This window comes from Leptonychotes weddellii, chromosome 4 (genome assembly GCF_054177405.1).
Source record: "Leptonychotes weddellii isolate Sample4059 chromosome 4, ASM5417740v2, whole genome shotgun sequence".
Lineage (NCBI taxonomy): Eukaryota > Metazoa > Chordata > Mammalia > Carnivora > Phocidae > Leptonychotes > Leptonychotes weddellii.
The window spans coordinates 99361293-99382328 of NC_138372.1; the positions used below are offsets into that span (position 1 = coordinate 99361293).

Here is a 21036-nt window from a genome sequence, read left to right on the forward strand (position 1 = left end):
GAGTTGTTTTTCCCTGGCCTCCTCTTTTCCCTTTTTATCTATTAATTGGTTTTCTAGGTCACTAATTTGTTCTTTTGCCTCCCTTACCGTAGCTGTTAGATTACCTAGATTGGATTGGATCTCATTGATAGCATTTTTAAGTTCTGCCAATTCAGCTTTCATTTCTGCCCTTAGAGACTCTATTTTGCCATTAATTGATTTCTCCATTCTAGCTATTGTTTTCACAATTGCTAGCCTGAATTCCATCTCCGACATCTTGGTTATATCTGAATCCATTTGTAAATCTGTGGCATAAATCATAGTCTCTGAGTCTTTCCTATTTTGGGGGTTCTTCCTCCTAGTCATTCTGTTTAGGGGTGGTTGAGGGAATGTATAGAGTCCAAATTATTGACCACAACCCAAGCAAGATGCACCTGTTTTCTAGGGATCTTAGGGTTGCTGGTCTCTTGTTTTCCCAGCCTGTCTTCGGGGAGGGGGGGCTGTTGTGCTGTTACTCAGGCAACCCTGTTAGGCAGAGTTGCCTGCCCCCTGTGGCGGGGGATGGGCTCAGTGAAAACCAGTTTTGGGGGGCTTTTGTTTTCTAGTGGCTTTCCCTGGTGGCTTTCCATGTCTCTTCCAAGAGTCAGAGTAGAAGAGACCATTTCCAACCATCTGCCTCAGAGCAGAGAGATCACAGTCTGTTCTTCAGTGAGCTCTCCAGGCCACACTATCTCCGTTTCTGTCTGTGCTGCTATAAACTGCAGCATCCTGGGTTGTGCGTCCCTCAGCAGCACTCCCAGTCCTTGCCTCCTGGTCAGGGCATGGGGGCATGTCTCTGCCCTTTGTGCTTCTAAAACCGCCAGCCACCCCCATTTCAAACATGCAACCCTGCCACTCTGATTTCCATCAGGGGGCTGCCCTAAAGTCCTTTCCCCACTGGTCTGCAGTCTGTGCCCTGTCCCCAGCTTGGGAGGCTATTGCTCACCAGTGGTGTAGGATCCTGACGGCTCCCTCTCCCTTCTGTTTATTCTCTGATATCTGCCCAGGGAATCATGGCTCCCCTCTTCAGACCTTGAAACCAACTGCCCGCAATATTCTGCTTGTAGAGATCCAGATCTATCTTCTTATATCTCAGGCTGATTTCATGGCTGTTCAGAGTGGTCTGGTAGATATCCAGCTCAATTCCAGGGACTGGTTGGAATAGGGTCCCCTACTCCTCTGCCATCTCCCCCCGCCCAGGTAGTTTTTCAGATTTGATAAGAGCACTTTAGCTGGGTAGTTTATGTCACACTTTCTAGAATATTACATGTACTTTTTTTCTTGGTTTTTGGTTTCATAAAACAATCACCTCTGCAGAACTTAAGGTGAAATGTAATGTATCTTGCCAGCCTTGCCAGAACTCACCCTTCTTGTATAATGTGGTATGACATCATAAAATCAGATCTCCCACCCATTGTTCTGTATGAATGATACTCATTGATTCAAATGACACCAGGCACTTATTGCTGGTATCCATTAAATGATACTCTTTATAATTGTCCCAGTTTTAGTTATAAAAAGTTTTCCAAATACACACAAGTTATTTCTTGAAAATTAAGCTATTTTATGTACTTAAGGAAAGATAATCCTATCATAATGACATGATCTTTTCTCTAATTATAACCATGGTGAATACAGAACTAATACAACCTGGCCATTGCTGAAACTACATCTCCCCCCCCGCCCAGATTGACATACACAGGGTTTTTGTTATTAAAAAAAAATTCTTTTTGGATTTAAATGGCACAGAAGTCACTTTTCCTCCAACCTCGCCATTTTATGCTCATCTTGACCTTTCTGCAACAATGTACAATGCTGATGTATGCTGGGATCATTTGTGTGGCATTATCTTCACTCTGCATGTCTAACTTGATGTCAGAGCTCATGTTTTCTTACTGGCATCTTAAACCATCTCCTTCTAGTCTTCATCTTCCATGGTTAGTTCTCTTTAAGACTAGCTGCATCCATCAGGATTCTTTATGTTTCAGGTGACAGAAAACCAAATACAAATTGTTTCACTGAACTGAGAAATTTGGAGGTAAAACTAGTTTAGATCAAGCAAGCAGCATGATGTAGAGAGAGCCAAGTTCTCTGCACCTCTCTGGTCTGCATTCCTCAACATTAGCTCTGTTTACTCAACAAATACTTACCAAGAATTTACTAGGTGCTAGGCTTTATTTTAGGAGCTGAAAGTAAATAGGAGTGGTCTTTGCCCTACCTGAATTTGCATCTCTTATTTCCTTTTCAGTAGAGACTGCACAGGTGGTCCATCTGGAAGGTGAGGATGGTGGTCAGTGTGCAAGCAATGGCCATAGTAACAGAAGGTGTCACGTGGGAATTAGAAGAGGGCACGTTCTGCATGGAGCACTGGGTGTTATATGCAAACAATGAATCATGGAACACTCCATCAAAAACTAATGATGTAATGTATAGTGATTAACATAACATAATAATAAAAAAAAGAATTCAAGCTGAATCTATGTGACTGCTGGCATTATTATCAAGTAATTCACCTTTAAACATTGAAATTTATCCTCGAAGCTTGTGGTTGGGGAAAATCTTTAGGGTGTGTGTATGTGTGTGTGTGTGTGTTTGAAATAACTCTCCTATTCAATTGTGATCAATTGTGATGTTAGTGATTGGTAAAGAAATGAAAAATTCAGAGGACTATAAGATATACTGGGTTTCAATTACTCACACATATTACACAAGCTGTATCTGTTTTATCCAGGTTGAAACAAGAACATTTTTTCTCCAAAAATCAACTTACAAGTTATATCTTATTATAAGTTTAATATACAGCCATTTTATGAGGGGTTTTTGTAGGTCTAAACAGCCTTCTTCAGATACAGTTCCTTTGAGAAGGAATGTCTGGAGAAACTCTCATAGGTATTTGTATACTGGCCTACCCAAGAGTGGAAGGGCAGTCTGAAATTTTCTTATTGGTATTTCTATATTGGTCCACTGAGGGATAGAGGTTATTAGAGAAACTCCCATAGGTATTTCTATACCCATCTACCCAAGGACAGTCCTCTCTCTGAAATTCATGCCTTACAATATGAATGAGCTCTTGTCATAACGCAAAACTGATTAAAAAATAAAACAAGTTACCACACTTTCGACAGTATTTATTTCCTTGAAAATCTATTGTTGTGTGTATGTGTTTTTTTAAAAAAAGATTTATTTATTTGAGAGAGAGAGAGAAAGAGAGTGTGCATGAGTTGGGGAAGGGGCAAAGGGAGAGGGAGAGAGAGAATCTCAAGCAGACTCCCCACCCACCCAGCTGGGAGCCTGAGATGAGGCTCAATCCCATCCTGAGATCACAATCTGAGCCAAAATCAAAAGTCGAAGGCTCAACTGAATAGTGACCCAGGCACCCCTGTATGTGTGTTTTCTAATGATAATGGCTTATATGTAATTTAAAAGTAACTAGAAATATAGACAAGATCAACTTTAGACTAATGTGTATTTTCTGTATGATTTGGCAACATCTACCCCATGTTTATTAATGCATTTTCTCAGAGACATAGTATCTTAAAATACTGTATTAATTACAGTACCTCTCATTATCTTGGGTGTGAAAAAGGTTATGATGAGTAATTCACTCATATTCAGGATTCATGCCTACATTTACTTTCCTATAGTCCTTGAACTTTGATGAAGCTATTTAAAATAAATTATATTCAATTCTATCTTACTCATCATTTGCAGGTCAACAAACCATTTTTGGTTTTCTTTTATTTTAGTAAACATATAAATCATTTTGTTGAGTTCTTAAAAATCACAAAACTTAAATAATAATGTGTTTCTGGAAAAAAACTGAATTTAAAGAAATGGGTAATTTTTTAAACAGTTAAAATCATTTGAGGTTTTTTTACAAATTGAGTAACATTTTCTTTTTACTGCTACTACTATTACAATTGTTACCACTGCCCATAATTATTTATTAAGCACTGATTTTGTGCTAGGCCTTACGTTGAGTACTTTAGATATATTACTGATGTACTCAATTTCTACAATTTCAGACTGTGTGTAAGAGTCAACTAATTTCCATACTACATGTAAGAGTCAACTAATTTCCATCAATATAGTCACATTTGCATGAGTAATCAGGGAAAAATACAAAAGGAAAAACTGGAAATATAAAAGATCTCTAAGATTTCTAAAAGTTGTTTTTATTAAAATATAATTGACATATAACATTAGGTAAGTTTGTGTACAATGTGCTGACTTGATATATTTATATATTGCAAATGCTTACCACTACAGCATTAGCTAGCATCTCTATCATCTCACATAATTATCATTTCCTTTTTGTGGTGGGACAATTAAGATCTAGTCTCTTAGCAACTTTGAAGTTTATAATACAGTGTTATGGACTGTAATCACTATGCTATGCATTAGTTCTCTAGGGACTTATACACTAGGTCCCATGTCTCCAATTCTCCCACCCCCAGCCTCTGGTAACCACCAATCTACTCTCTGTTTTTACAAGTTTGGCTTTTTTTAGATTCCACATATAAGTGATAGCATACTGTATTTGTCTTTCTCTGACATCTCACATAGCATAATGCCCTCAAGGTTCATTCAAGTTGTTTCAAATAGCAGGATTTCTTTCTTTCTAATGGCTGAATAATATTCTATTCATCTTTATCTACTTATCCATTGATAAGTAGCTTGTTTCCATATTTTGGCTATTGTGAATAATACTGCAATAAACATGGGAGGGCAATAGATCTCCTCAAACTCCTGTTTTCATTTAATTTGGATATTTACCCTAAAGTGGAGTTTCTTGATTATGTGATAGTTCTATTTTTAAATATTTGAGGAACTTCAAACTGTACCAATTTATATTCCCACCAACAGTGTTCAAGTGTTCCCTATTTTCCACATCCTCACCTACACTTGTTATCTCTTGCCTTCTTGAAGATCAAATTTTAATAGGTGTTAGGTGATATCTAGTGCATTTTGGATTTACATTCCCTTGATTCTTAGTGATGTTGAACATCTTTTCATGTGCCTTTTTGTCACTGGATATCTTCTTTGAAAAAAAAATCTATTTAATTCCTCTGCCTTTTTTTTTTTTAATTGGATTGTTTGTTTGTTATTGAATTGTATGAGTTTTTTAAAAATATATTTTGGACATTAACCCATTATCTGACATATGGTTTGCAAATATTTTCTCCAAATATATTCTCTTATGTTGCCTTTTCATTTTGTTGATTGTTTCTTTTGCTTTGCAGGTGCCTTTTTAATTTTTTTATTCTAGCTCTTAGTTTGATATAGTCCCACTTATTGATTGTTGCTGTTGTTGCTTGTACTTTTGGTGTCATACCCAAAAAAATAATTACCCAGCCTAATGTCAAGGAGTTTATTCTTTGTTTTCTTCTAAGAGTTTTATGGTATCAGGTTTTATGCTTAAGTGTTTGATTCTTTTGGAGTTAATTTCTGTGAATGATGTAACCTAGAGGCCCAATTTCATTTTTCTGTATGTGGTTATCCAGTTTTCCCAACACTGTTTGTCGAAGAGACGGTCCTTTCCCCATTGAGAGTTCTTGTCTCTTTGGTAAAATATTAGTTGGTGTATATGTGGCTGTTTATTTCTGGTCCCTCTATTCTGTTCCATTGATCTATGTGTCTATTTTTTATGCCAGCACCATACTTTTTTAATTACTACAGCTTTGTAGTATGTTTTGAAATAGCAAGTGATACCTTCAAGTTTTTTGTACTTTCTCATGATTGCTTTGGTTATTTGGGATCTTTTGTGGTTTCATACAAATTTTAGGATGGTTTGTTCTAATTCTGTGAGAAATGCCATTTGAATTTTGGTAAGTATGTGTTGAAATGATAGATGGTGTTGGGTATGGACATTTTAATAATATTAATTCTTCTGATCCATGAAGACAAGATATCTTTTCATTTGTTTATATCTTCTTCAATTTCTTTCATCTAGTTCTTGTCTTAGAGTTTTCATTGTACTGAATTTTCACTTCCTTGATTAAGTTTATTCCTATGTATTTTATTGTTTTTGATGCTATTGTGAATAGGATGTTTTTCTCTATTTCTTTTCCAAATGTTTCATTACTAATCTATGAAAATGCAACTGACTTCTGTATGTTTATATCCTGCAACTTTGTTGAATTCATTGATTAGCTCCAACAGATTTTTGGTTGAATCTTTAGAATTTCTGTATATAAGATCATATCATCTGCAAATAACAATAATTTTACTTTTTCCTTTCTGATTTTGGTGTCTTTAATTTATTTGTCTTGCCTAATCGCTATAGCTAGGACTTTCAGTACTGTTTTGAATACAAGTGATAAGAGGAGTATCCTTGTTCTGGTCCTGATTTTAGAGGAAAAGCTTTCAGTCTTTTGCCATTGAGTATGATTGTTGTGGGTTTGTTGAAAATGGTTTTAATTATGCTGAAGTATGTTTCTTCTGTACTCAGTTTATTGAGAGTTTTAATCATGAAAGGATGTTGTATTTTGTCAAATGCTTTTTCTACATCTATTCAAATAATCATATAATTTTTTCTTTCATGCACAGTTATTGTGGTGTATCACATTTGTTAATTTGCATAGTTGAACATTCTTACGTCTTAGGGATAACCCACTTGGTCATAATGTATAATCCTTTTAATTGTACTATTGAATTTGGTTTGCGAATATTTTGTTGACAATTTTTGCATGTATATTCATCATGCATATAGGTCTATAGTTTTCTCTTCCATAGTATCCTTATCTGGCTTTGGTTTTCAGGGTAATGTTGACCTTATGAAATGAGTATGGAAGTGTTCCCTCCTCTTCAGTTTTTTTTGGAAGAGTTTGGGAAAGATTAACATTAATTCTTACTTAAATATCTGGTAGAATTCACTAGTAAAGCCATCTGATCCTGAACTTCTCTGCTTTGGGAGGTTTTTGATTACTAGTTCAATCTCCTTACTTGTTATTAGTCTGTTCAGATTTTCCACTTTTTCCTAATTTGGCCTTGTTAGCTTTATGTTTCTAGGGTTTATATCTCTCCATTTTTTCTCAGTTATCCAATTTATTGGCATATAACTGTTCATTGCAGTCTCTTATAATCCTGTGTTTTTCTATGGAAATAGTTGTAATCTCTCTTTTTCATTCTGATTTTGTCTCAGTCTTTATGTTTTCTAAGTTTATCTAGTTAAAGATTGTCAATTTTGTTTATCTTATCAAAAAACCAGCTCTTAGTTTTGTTGATTTTTTTTCTACTGTTTTTGTGGTCTCTGTTTCATTTATTTCTGTTCTGATCATTGTTACTTCCTTCTGCTAAATGTAGGTTTAATTTGTTCTCTATTTTCTACTTCCCTGAAGTATAAAGTTAGTTTGTTTCATTAAAATCTCTCTGTTTTCTTAATATCTGCATATATTACTATAAATTTCCCTCCCCAAACTGCTTTTGCAGCATCCCACAGTTTCTGGTGTATTGTTTCCATAATTATTTATTTTGATATAAACTTGAGTTTGCATTCTATCTCTTCTTTGACTGATTGATTATTCAGGAGTGTGTGGCTTAATTTCCATGTATTTGTAGATTTCCAGCTTTTTTGTTGATTTTGCTTTATACTACTGTGTTCTAAAAAGATATTGGTGTAATTTCAATCTTCATAAGTTTGATAAGGTTTGTTTTGTGTCCTATCATATCACCTGTCTTAGAGAATGTTCTGTGGGCCTTGAGAAGAATGTCTATTCTGTTTCCTTTGGATGGAATACTTTCTAAATACCTATTAGATTCATTTGATCTAATGTATGGTACATTCATTTCATTATTTCCTTGTTGATTTTATGTCTAGATGATCTATCCCTTGCTTGAAAGTGGGGTATTGAAGTATCCTATTATTATTGTATTGTTGTCTATTTCTCCTTGATATCTGTTAGTATTTTTTAAAATATATTTCAATCATCCAGTGTTAGGGATATATATATATATCTTGATGAATTGACCCCCTTATCATTATATAATGATGTATCTCTTGTTACCATTTTTTGCTTAAAGCCTATTTTGGTCTGATATAAGGATAGCTACCTCCATTTTCTTTTGGTTCCCACTTACATAAATTATCTTTTGCTATCCCTTCGCTTTGAGCCTATATGTGTTCTTAAAGTGAGTCAGTCCTCCAAATGCAACATATAGTTGGGTTTTGTTTTTGTTTTTTAATCTATCCAACTACTCTGCTTTTTCATCAGGGTATTCAATCCATTTACATTTAGAATAAGTACTGATATGTAAGGACTTACTAATGCCATCTTATTTTTTCTAGTTGTTTTGTATTTCCATTGTTTCTTTTTCCCTGTGTTCTGCCTACCTTTGCAAATTATTGATTTTCTAAGATGGTATCCTTTGTTTCTCCTATCTTTATCATTTGTACATCTATTGTAGGGTTTTCCTTTGTGGTTACCTAAGGCTTACATAAAACACCTTACAGATAAAACATTCCATTTTAAGCTGATAGTAACTTAAATTTAGTTGTCACAAAATCTTCACCCTTTTACTCTTCCTTTTTATATTTTTGATGCCATTATTTACTTCTTTTTATATTGTTTATTTGTTAACACATTACAGCAGCTATAATTATTTTAATACTTTTTTTCTTTGACCTTTACACTATAGTTAAGTGATTTATACACCCTCCTATTACAGATTTAGAGTTTTTTATATCTGAATGTATATTTACCATTCAATGTGTGGTATACTGTTATATGTTTTTATGTTGCTGATTTACACCTTTTCATTTCAGCTTGAAGAGCTTTTTGTCAGCATTTCTTGCAAGACAGCTCTAATGGTAATGACTCCTTAGCTTTTATTTGTCTGGGCAAGGCTTTATTTCTTCTTCATATCTGTAGAATAACTTTTCTGAATAAAGAATTCTTGTCTGACAATTCTTTTCTTTCTACAATTTGAATATGTCATTCCACTCTATCCTGGAGTGTAGGGTTTGCAGGGAAATCTGCTGATAGACTAATGAAGATTCTTAGGTTGCATTTCATTTTCCCCTTGCTGCTTTTAGACTTCTTTCTTTATCCTTGATTTTTGACAGTTTCATTATAATGTGTTTTGGAGAAGGTCTCTTTGCATTGAGATAATAGGATGATCTATTAGCTTTATGAACTTGGATGTCCAATTTTTTCCCCAAGTTTGGGAAATTCTCAGCTATTAGTTCTTTAAATAAATATTCTGCTCCATTCTTCTTATGGTTCCCTGATTATTCAAATATTTGTTCTTTTTATGAATTCCTGTCAATCATGTATGTTTTCTTCACTTTTTCATTTTTTTCTTTGTTCCCCCTATAACTGGGTTATTTCAAAATTTCTGTCATCTAACTCACTTATTCCGTCTTCCATTTGCTCTACTCACTACAGATACTCACTGTTGTACATATCAATTTCTAATTTCACACAGAGTTCTTCAGCTCCAGAATTTCTCTTCACTTCTTTTTTATGATTTCTATCACTTTGGAAAAAAATTCATTTGATCACATATTTTTTGAGAGTTAATTGAATAGTTTTCTGAGTTTCTTATTTTATTTTTAAGATTTTACCCATTTATTTGACAGAGAGAGAGCACGAGCAGGGGGAGGTGCAGGGGAGAGGGAGTGGCAGGCTCCCCATCAAGCAGGGAGCCCAACACGGGACTCAATTCCAGAACCCCAGGGCCATGACCTGAGCTGAAGGCAGATGCTTAACCAACTGAGCCTCCCAGGTCCCCAGTTTTCTGAGTTTCTTTGTAGCTTGTTGAGTTTCTTCAAAATAGCTATCTTCAAATCTTTATCATATAAGTCACAAAATTCTTTGCCTTTGAATATGGTTATTGAAGAATTATTATTTTCTTTTTTTTTGATTGCGTGTTTCCTTGATTTTTCATGTTCCTTGTAGTTTTGCATTGATGCTTACACATTTGATATAGCAGACACCTCTTTAGTTGCGTTCAGATAGAATATTCTGGTTGATGTTAATATCTCTGGTTTTATCTATGTTTGTACTGATACACTTGTTCCACCCTTCTGATCCTTCTGGTAGCAGAATTTGTAAGTTTTAATGTCTTCTCTTGTTCTTACAAGACACCAGGCTGGCTACTGGAATCCTTTCTTCTTTTTTCTTTCCTTTTTTTTTTTAAGGTGGTATTATAGCTCAAGTTTGTGGTTTCTCCTTTGACCACAGACTGAGGCCTGTTTTCTTAATTCACTCTCTTTTGCTACTGCACATAGAAATGGACACAAAAAGATGGTTGCAGTTTGGTGGGAGGTGTGGATTTCGGGGAGTTGGGCATACCTGTGGACCTGTAGGGAGATCCTTAGGAGTAGTACTGCCACAGGTTGATGGGTGGATTTTCTTTTATGTGCAGTCAGCAGGAACCATGTCCCGTATCTTTCCCTTTCCCATTCTTCTCCCTCCCTCTCCCTCCAGTCATGGAGGTCCAATAGTACTCTAAGTACTGTTGGAGAGAAGCAGATTTCTCCAGCCATGTCCCACACAACTGGATTGGCTGGGCACCCACTCACTGCTGCCTTTTCCCTTGTGGGAGAGGTCACCTCTCTGTCAGATGAATCACCCATGTGGTGTTTCCTTTGGGGATGGAGCAACCCTGGAAAAGTTTCTCTCATCATTATCTCCTCTGTGACCAAACTCACATTTTTTTTTCTTTCTTCATTGGCATGCTGGAATTTCCTCTCAGCAAGCTGGAGTTCTGCAAATTCTCTCTTATGCATGGTTACCTGTCCAGTTCAGCACTCTTCAGGTTTTTTTCCCAACACCACAGAGGGGGTTCTGGGCAGGTTTGTTGACCTTACTGGTTCTATGGCTCTTACAGAGGTATCTGCCTATTACTAGAGGCACAGGTGGGTTCCTTGGTGTATGGTGCTAGATTCCTCAATTCAGAGAAGCACCACAAATGTGCTTCTCTGAATGAATGGATGTCTATTCTGTTGTTAAAAAGAGGGAGGATAAAGAAGAGGAACATCTTATGACACCACGATGCTGTTGTAATCACCTAAATGTTTTATGCATTGATTTTCCCCTAAGAGTATTTAAACTTTTGGTGGTGTCGTTATACTATCTGCAAAAGGACATAGTGATATGATTATCTAAATATCACTCTAATCTAAGGCAAAATAAACCAATGTGAAGACAAAGATAGTCAAATGAATTTACTTTTATATCTGTTATTTTTTAATATACTTTTTAGCACTGGATATTGTTATATATATAATATATCTACACAATTTGAACTTACACATATTAAATGTATATATTAAATGAAATTAATATATTGTGCTATATATTATATATTATAATTAAACATACATTTATATCTATTAAGTACAATATGTTAAATATATATTGTGTATTATATCCTTAAATATACAAAATATATATTATACATACATATGTATATTTGAAAGTGAATATATATACATGTAATGTATATATTTATTCATTTTCCCTTTAAGAGTTGGTAGTCAAACAGTAGGAAACTTTGCCATATCTGAACTAAAATATTTATGAGGTGACTTTAGAAAATCATACATTCTAAAATCTTGCAGAAATAAATGGGGAAATGTTTTTTAAAAGTTATATACAGACTGTGAGACTAGAAGAATGAATATAGCAATCCAAATTCAGTTGTTTTGACCAACTCCTTCAATTTATTATGTTCTTATTTAATTCAACAGCTTGATTACTTTATGGTGTCTTCATAATTATAGCTGTTGATTAAGAGTTCTTATAAATATAAATTATGAGAGTTAAGCACAATTGTTCTTGCTTATTCATTTTAAATTGCACAAAATATTTCAAAAGTGGGGGGATGGGTTAGCCTGGTGATGGGTATTAAGGAGGGCAGGTTCTGCATGGAGCACTGGGTGTTATATGCAAACAATGAATCATGGAACACTACATCTAAAACTAATGATGTAATGTATGGGGATTAACATAACAATAAAAAAATTTTAAAAAAACTAATGATGCAATGTATGCTGGTTAACATAACATAAAAAAAAAAAGCCTATTGGTGTCTAATTGTTAACATAAATCTTTTGAAACCTTTCTTTTCCAAAGTGTTGCAAAACTGTTTAGAATCTAGTTTTGATTCTGGGCACCTGACATAGAAGCTATTTTCTGAGTATTTCCTGCTTTTCTAAAATACCTCACCAATTGGCTATATATAAAACAGTTAAGTTGATTTCCATGGCTATTGATATGTCAGCAAACGATTTATCATTCAAGCATTTGAGTAATATGGAACTTTTATCATGCAATATTAAAAATTTCTAAATGAACAAAAATAGAATGAGAGCTTTGTTCTATCCAATGGATAAAATCATTCCCAAATGCATTTCTACCTTTATATGGCCTCATAAGCTTGAAGTATGACAAAGGCAACACACACAATAACACCACAAAGGCATGCTTATAGGACCTTAAATTCAAAAAAGAGCAGCGCTCAATCCTGGCACTTGGAGATGACTAGACCAAAATCAAGAGATCTACATGATTATGCCCCAAATCACAAAGTGAGTCCAGAGAGAATTGTGTATTATTATTATATATATTATTATCTATATTAGGCATATATATATGCCTAAAAAATACAAACATTAAGGAGTAAAATACAGCTGTAAGCAATCAACTTTTTTGTCAGTGTCATTGATATAACTAATACAATCAAAATAACTGGGAGAAATTCTCAATAACAATAATATAGGTTCCTAGAGTCTATTCCAGATATGATAGCTGTTCTAGTGTGAACACAAGTGATTCAGAGACCATCATTTTTGGAAAACATTTTTCTATGTGATGACATCATTTCTTTTCCCAAGTATATTAGCTAGGCATTGGAAATTTATAGTCCTTTTTATAAAGCTATTTTTCTTAAACTACAAGTTAAGAATTAGTCACTGACCACCAGTGAATATGCTGAAGCACAAGACATTTCCTAGTTAGCTCTGTACTAAAATGTACAAAGCTGTAGAATTCATAAATCTCCCATAATAAACTTAATTAGCAGCACATTAACTTTATTTGTGGCTGTATTAAATGCTGGATTATAGCCAGTATTAAAAGATATCAATTATATCCTAAGCCTACATGCAAACTTCATTGATTTCATTATGTTTATATACTAATAGAAGTATATGTTTGCATGCATGGTCTTTCAAAAAATTACTTTTGATAATGACTCCATTGAAAATACAGAATATGTATTTTAACTAATGTAGAATGCTTTCTAATCATTATCCATCATAGTTTGCTAAAAATATTAAAGCATTCAATCATGACTTTATTGGCAGATAATATGTAGCAACCACCTGTGGTGGTTAATTTTAAATGTCAAACTGATTGGGCTACAAGGTGCCCAGATATTTGGTCAATTATTATTCTGAGTGTGTCTGTGAAGGTGTTTTTGGATGAGATTAACATTTGAATCAGTAGGGTGAGCAAAGTAGATTGTCTTCCCTCCTTCTGAGTGGTCCTGATGCCATCAGTAGAATGCCTGAATCAAACAAAAATGGTTGACTCTTGCACAAATAAGAGCGAACCCCCTCTGCTGACTGCCTTGAGTTGGGATTTCAGGCTTTCCTTGAGTTTTGACTTGAAGTGAAACACAGGTTCTTAGTTCTTGAGCCTGCTGGCTTTCAGATTAGAGAGCCATTGGCTTTCTTGGGTCTCCAGCTTGCTAATTGCAAATCTCAGAATTTCTCAACCTCCATAATTATGTAGGACAATTCCTTATAATTAAGGAATATAATTTTATATATACACATCAGTGGAGATGTATGTATACACATGTATGTATACATATGTACACAATATTTACACATACACATACATACATACACAAATGTACATCCTTTTGGTTCTGTTTCTTTTGAGAACCTTGACCAATATATCACCTACCCACCTATGTAAAATACAGCTCAGCTTTATTACAGAGAACAGAAAGCACAGATCTGCTTTCTGGCATATAATCTTTAATGAAGTACATATGTTTTGCCTTCACATTAAACTAGTTGCTGAGATCATACTAGAACATCGTTAGACACTGATTTCCTGCTAGAACAGATGTAACATAATAGTATATTTAGGTAAAAATTGTACAGAATAAATTCTTGTGTTAGAGACACTTCAAATTAAATTTGTATGTTGCTTATACTTGAAATTATGTTTGTTCCCATTTAAATGAGATTAAATCAAGCTGGTAGAATAACTCCCACATTATACTATCTGTCCACTATGGGTCAAGTAATACAGGAACAAGTTAATAAATACACCATTTTGTGTATTTCCTTACCATTTTTCTCTTTATGTGTATCTCTGATTACCTCCCATTTTTGAGAGTAGAGAAAATAAAATTAAGTGTGGAAAGAGCATGGTCACACATATTTTATATCTTAGCTCTATCACTTCTGAGTTTGGCTAAGTCCCTTAACCAAACTGAGTTTCCTGATCTTTCTCAGAAAATTTGTTGTATATAACCAACACCTTAGACTTGTAAAATTTCAAGTCATGTATGTCATTATTTATCATGATATAGGTAATCTAGTAGACTTTCAATAAATATTTATTAAGTAGAAATTTATACTTGCTTCGGGCGCCTGGGTGGCTCAGTTGGTTAAGCGACTGCCTTCGGCTCAGGTCATGATCCTGGAGTCCCTGGATCGAGTCCCGCATCGGGCTCCCTGCTCGGCAGGGAGTCTGCTTCTCCCTCTGACCCTACCCCCCTCATGTGTTCTCTCTCATTCTCTCTCTCTCAAATAAATAAATAAAATCTTTAAAAAAAAAAAAAAAAAAAAGAGTAATGAATTTAAAAAAAAAAAAAAAAAAGAAATTTATACTTGCTTCAAAAGACCAATAAATCATTATGATATTTTCCCTTATTTTAGAGGAATACAAATGTAAAATGAGGGATAAAATAGGTTGTCCAGAGGTCACTGTTGAGAAAATGTTAAAAAATCTAGATGTTTGAAAGAATCTAGTTGCCAAATTTATATGATCTTAAAGTGGAAATGGATCAGAAAATATTTGAGAATGAATTCATTACATATATGGATGCATACGAAAAGGTTTTGCCTCTTTTAAATTTTGAAATAATTTTAATAAACTATTCTTTTAAATTTAATCATTAAATAAAAATAAATTTTAATTTTGAAATAATTATAGATTCACAGAAATTTGCAAAGAAATGTACAGGGAAGTCCCTTGCACTCTTTACTCAGCCTCTTGTAATGTTAACATCTTCAAATCAAAGGCAAGATACTGATATTGATACAACCTTGTGTGTATGTGTGTGTGTGTGTGTACAGCACTGTGCATTTTTATCACATGCATGGCTTCATGTAAATACCACCACAGTCAAGATACATGTCAATACCATAACATAAAGCTCCCTTTTACTTCCAGTATAACCCCCTCCCCATATCTTTTTTCTTTTTTTTTTAACATTGAAATATCTTGGTGATTACTAACATCATCATCAACAGCAACATCAAACATTTTTTTTTTAAGTAGGCTCACGTCCAGCATGGAGCCCAACATGGGGCTGAACTCACAACCCAAAGGTCAAGACCTGAGCTGAAACCAAGATTTGAACACTCAACTGACTGAACCATCCAGGTGCCCCAACATCAAACATTCTTTTTTTTTTTTTTTTTTTTTATTTATTTGAGAGAGAGAGAATGAGAGAGAGCACATGAGACGGGGGAGGGTCAGAGGGAGAAGCAGACTCCCCGCCGAGCAGGGAGCCCGATGCGGGACTCGATCCAGGGACTCCAGGATCATGACCTGAGCTGAAGGCAGTCGCTTAACCAACTGAGCCACCCAGGCGCCCCAACATCAAACATTCTTAAACGAAGACCACAGTTGTGCCCTGTGTTAAATCTCTTCCAATACTCCAACTTTCCACTCCTACCATTCCTAACTTTGGGACATAGCAATAGACTCAGTGACTGTCAGGACTTGACCTAACATGACTCTTATTTTTTTTTTACCATATTCATCATTATTAAGTGTACAGTACAGTAGTGTTAAGTACATACACATTATTCTGCAATTGTCTGTGCCTTTTTTATTTTGCAAACCTGTTGAACAACAATTCTGCTTTTCCCCATCCTCCCAGCCCCTGGGAACTCCCATCCCCCTTTATGTTTCTAAGACTTTGATTCCTTTAGATATCTCACTGTAAGTAGAATCATGTAGTATTTATATTTTTGTGACTGGTTTATTTGGCTTGGCATAATATCCTTAAGGTTCATCCATGTTGTAGCAAATGACAAGATTTCCCTCATTTTTAAGGCTGAATAATATTCCATTGTAGGTATACACCACATTTGTTTATCCGTTTATCCATCAGTGAACTTTTGTGTTACTTCCATCTCTTGGCTATTGTGAACAATGCTGTAAGGAACATGAGTGTGCAAATACCTCTTTGAGATCCTGTTTTATAATTGATGGTTAATTATAAATGGAATTCTTTTGGATATTTATACCCTGAAGTAGGTTTGCTGGATCATATAGTAATTTTATTTTTAATTTTTTTGAGGAAAATCCATACTGTTTTTTGTTTTGTTTTTGATAGTGGACAGTCTAAGAGGTATGAAGTAGTATTGCCTTGTGGTTTTGACTTACATTGCTATTATGACTACTGATATTGAGCGTCTTTTCCTATGCCTGTTAACGCTTTGTATATCTTCTTTGGAGAAATATTTATTCACATCTTTTCCCAATATCTTATTTGAATATTTTTTGTTGTTTTGTTTTTGAGTTGTATGGATTCTTTATGTACTGAAGATATTAACCCATTATTAGATATATGGTTTGAAAATATTTCCCCCCATTTCTTAGGCTGCCATTTTACTATGTTGTTTCCTTTCTTCAGCAGAAGCTTTTTTTTAAGTTTTATGTAGTCCCATTTGTCTATTTTTGCTTTTGCCTGTGCCAAGAGATCATTGCCAAGTCCAATGTCATGAAGCTTTCTTCTTTGTTTTCTTTTAGGAGTTTTATATTTACAGATCTTATATTTAGGTCTTTTTAAAATTTTTTCAATGCTTTTTAAAAATTTATTTTTATTTAAATTCAATTAACATATAATGTGTTATTGATTTCAGAGGTAGAGGTCAGTGATTCATCAGTCTTATATAATACCCAGTGCTTATTACATCATGTGACCTCCTTAATGTCCATCTCCCCAGTCACGCCATCCCTCCACCCCCCTCCAGCAACCCTCAGTTTGTTTTCTATGATTAAGAATCTCTTATGGTTTGTCTCCCTCTTTGACTTCATCTTGTTTTAGTTTTTCCTCTCTTCCCCTATGATGTTGTTTTATTTCTTAAATTCCACGTATCAGCAAGATCATATGGTAATTGTTTCTCTGATTGACTTATTTTGCTTAGCCTAATACCCTCTAGTTCCATCCATGTCCTTGCAAATGGCAAGATTTCCTTTTCTGATGGCTGAGTAATATTCCATCACATCTTCTTTATCCATTCATCCATTCATCTGTCAATGGACATCTGGGCTCTTTCCATATTTTGGCTATTGTGGATATTGCTGCTAAAACATTGGGGTGCAGGTACCCCTTCAGATCACTACATTTGTATCTTTGGGGTAAATACCCAGTAGTGCAATTGCTGGGTCGTAGGATAGCTCTATTTTCAACCTTCTGAGGAACCTCCATACTGTTTTCCAGAGTGGCTGCAACAGCTTGCATTCCCACCAACAGTGTAAGAGGGTTCCCCTTTCTCTGCATCCTCACCAACATTTGTCATATCCTGTGTGGTTAATTTTCAATGTTTTTTAAAGTTTCTTTTGTCAGTTTGCATTCATAATTCTGTAAATAAAAATAAATCAAAGTGTTCTAACATTCTTATGCCAATCCCTTCTAAATATTTCTTTTTTCCCCTCATGTTTTTATTTATATTCCAGTTAGTTAACATAGAGTGTGATATTAGTTTCAGGTGTAGAATTTAGTTATTCAACACTTATATACAATGCTAGGGGCTCATCACAGCAAGTGCCCTCCTTAATACCCATCATTCATTTAATCCATTGTCCCTTTCCTCCCCTCTGGTAACCATCAGTTTGTTCTCTATATTTAAGAGTATGTTTCTTGGTTTGCCTATCTTCCCCCCTTCCATGTTTGTTTGTTTTATTTTTTAAATTCTACATATGAGTGAAATCATGTGGTATTTGTCTGACTGACTTATTTCATTTAGTATAATACTCTCTAGCTCCAACCATATTTTTACTGATGGCAAGATTTTATTCTTTTTTATGGCTGAGTAATATTTAAAATATATATATGTGTGTGTGTGTGTGTGTGTGTATGTGTGTGTGTGTATATATATATATATATACATATATATATATATATATATATATATATATATATATAATCTCAGTTAGTGGACATTTGGGCTCTTCCCATAATTTGGCTGTTGTAGATAATGCTGCTATAAACATCAGGGTGCATATATCCCTTCAAATCAGTATTTTTGTATTCTTTGGGTAAGTACTTAATGGTTCAATTGCTGGATCATTGGGTAGTTCTATTTTTAACCTTTTGACGAAATTCCATACCATTTTCCAGAGTGTCTGCACCAGTTTGCATTCCCACCAACAGTTTGAGAGGGTTCCCCTTTCATCCTCACCAACATCTGTTGTTTCCTATATTGTTAATTTTAGCCATTCTGACTGATGTGAAATGATATCTCATTGTAGTTTTGATTTGTATTTCCCTATGATCAGTGTTGTTGAGCATCTTTTCATGTTAGTTATCTGTATGTCTTCTTTGGAAAAGTGTCTATTCATACTTCTGCCCATTTTCTAACTTAATATTTGTTTTTTGGGTGTTAGGTTGTATAAGTTCTTTACATATTTTAGATACTAACCCCTTACTAGATATGTCATTTGCAAATAACTTCTCCTTTTCTGTAGGTTGTCTTTTAGTTTTGTTGATTGTTTTCTTCATTGTGCAGAAGCTTCTTATATTGATGAAGTCCCAATAGTTCATTTTTGGTTTGTTTCCCTTGCCTCACAAGACATATCTAGTAAGAAGTTGCTAAGGCTGATGTCAAAGAGGTTATTGACTGTGTTCTTCTCTAGGATTTTAATGGTTTCCTGTCTTAACATTTAGGTCTTTAATCCATTTTGAATTAAGTTTTATAGAGGATCCAACTTCATTCTTTTGCATATGGATATCCAGTTTCCCCAATAACATTTGTTGAAGAGTATCTTTTCCTCATTGTGTAGCCTTGTATCATCTTTGAAGATCATTTGACCATATACATGAAGGTTTACTTCTTGGTTCTCTATTCTATTTCATTTGGTATATATGTAGGTCTTTATGCCAGTACCATACTGTTTTGATTACTGTTACTGTGTAGTAAATTTATAAACAAGAGTTGCAAGGCCTTCAGCTTTGCTTTTTTTTTTCTTTTTCTTTTTTAAGACTCTTTTGGCTGTCTGAAGTCTTTGAGATTCCATATAAGTTTTAGGATTTTTTTCTATCTCTGTAAATATTACCACTGGGATGACAAAATCCACGGGTATTTTGATAGGGATTTCATTGAATCTGTAGGTCACTTCAAGTTGTATTGACATCTTAACAGTATTAAGTCTTCCAATCCATGAACACAGAATTTCTTTCTATTTATTTGTGTCTTCTTTAATTTCTGTCATTAATGTTTTGAAGTTTTTATGGTACAAGTCTTTTGCCTCCTTGGTTAAGTTTCTTGCTATTTTATTCTTTTTGATACTATTATAGATGAAATGGTTTTCTTAATTTCCTTTTTTGTTGTTCATTGCTAGTGTATAGAAATGCATCTGATTTTGTGTGTTGATTTATATCCTGCTGAATTTGTTTATTAGTTCTAGTAAGTTTTTTTTATGGCATATTTAGAGTCTTTTATATATACACATATATATATATATATATGATTATGTCATCTGTAACAGAGATAACTTTTATTTCTTTTTTTCCAATTTGGATGACTTGTATTTCTTTTTCTTGTGTAATAACTTTGGCTAGGAATTCCAGTAGTAAGTTGAATAAAAGTGGAAGAATAGACATCTTTGCTTTGTTGCTGATCTTAGAGGGAAAGCTTTCAGTTTTTCCCATTGAGTATGATCATCACAGTGGGTTTTTCATCTGTGGCCTTTATTATGTTGAAGTAGTTTCCTTTTTTTCCTAGTTTGAGTATTTTTTTTTTTTTTATCATGAAAGCATATTGAAGTTTTTCAAATGCTTTTTCTGCACCAATCAAGATAATTGTGTGTTTTTCTTCTTCATTTTGTTACTGTGGTGTATCACATTAATTTTCACATCTTGAAACATCTTTACATCTCACTTAGATATGGGGTATAATCCTTTTAATGTGCTTTTCAATTTGATTTGCTAGTGCTTTATTGAGGATTTTTGCATCGACATTCATAAGGAGTAATTTCCTTTTTTTTTTTGGTAGTGTCTTTGCCTGACTTTGTTATCAGAGTTATGCTGGCTTTGTGAAATGAGTTTGGAATAATTCCCTCCTCTTTAATTTTTTGGAAGAATTTGAGAAGGATTGGTGTTAATTCTTTAAAAGTTTAGTAGAGTTCTCCAGTGAGGCCATCTGGTGCTGGACTTCTTTATTTTGAGAGGTCTTTGATTACTGATTCAATTTCCTTACTAGATATAGGTGTGTTCAGATACTTTATTTATTAATGATTCAGTCTAGGTAGGTTATATGTTTCTAGAAATATATGCATTTATTCTAGGTTGTCCAATCGTTAGCCCATTAACTTTTTAAAAAAATTTTTGTGGCATTATGTTATAATATCACCTTTTTTATTTCTGATTTTTCTTATTTTGTCTTTTCTTTTTTCACACTTAATCCAGTAAAGTGTCTGTTAATTTTGTTAAATTTTTTCAACTCTTATTTTTTTCTATGATTTTCTATTCTCTATTTCATTTATCTGCTGTCATCTGTTTCTTCTCCTAAGCTTAGATTTAGCTTGTTCTGCT

At 34.1% G+C, this 21036-nt stretch overlaps 1 protein-coding gene across 1 annotated transcript in view; it reads left to right on the forward strand.

Moving 5' to 3' along the window:
* Positions 1-21036, forward strand: part of SNTG1 (syntrophin gamma 1) — a 703456-nt gene that overhangs the window by 407062 nt on the left and 275358 nt on the right. The window lies entirely within an intron of this gene.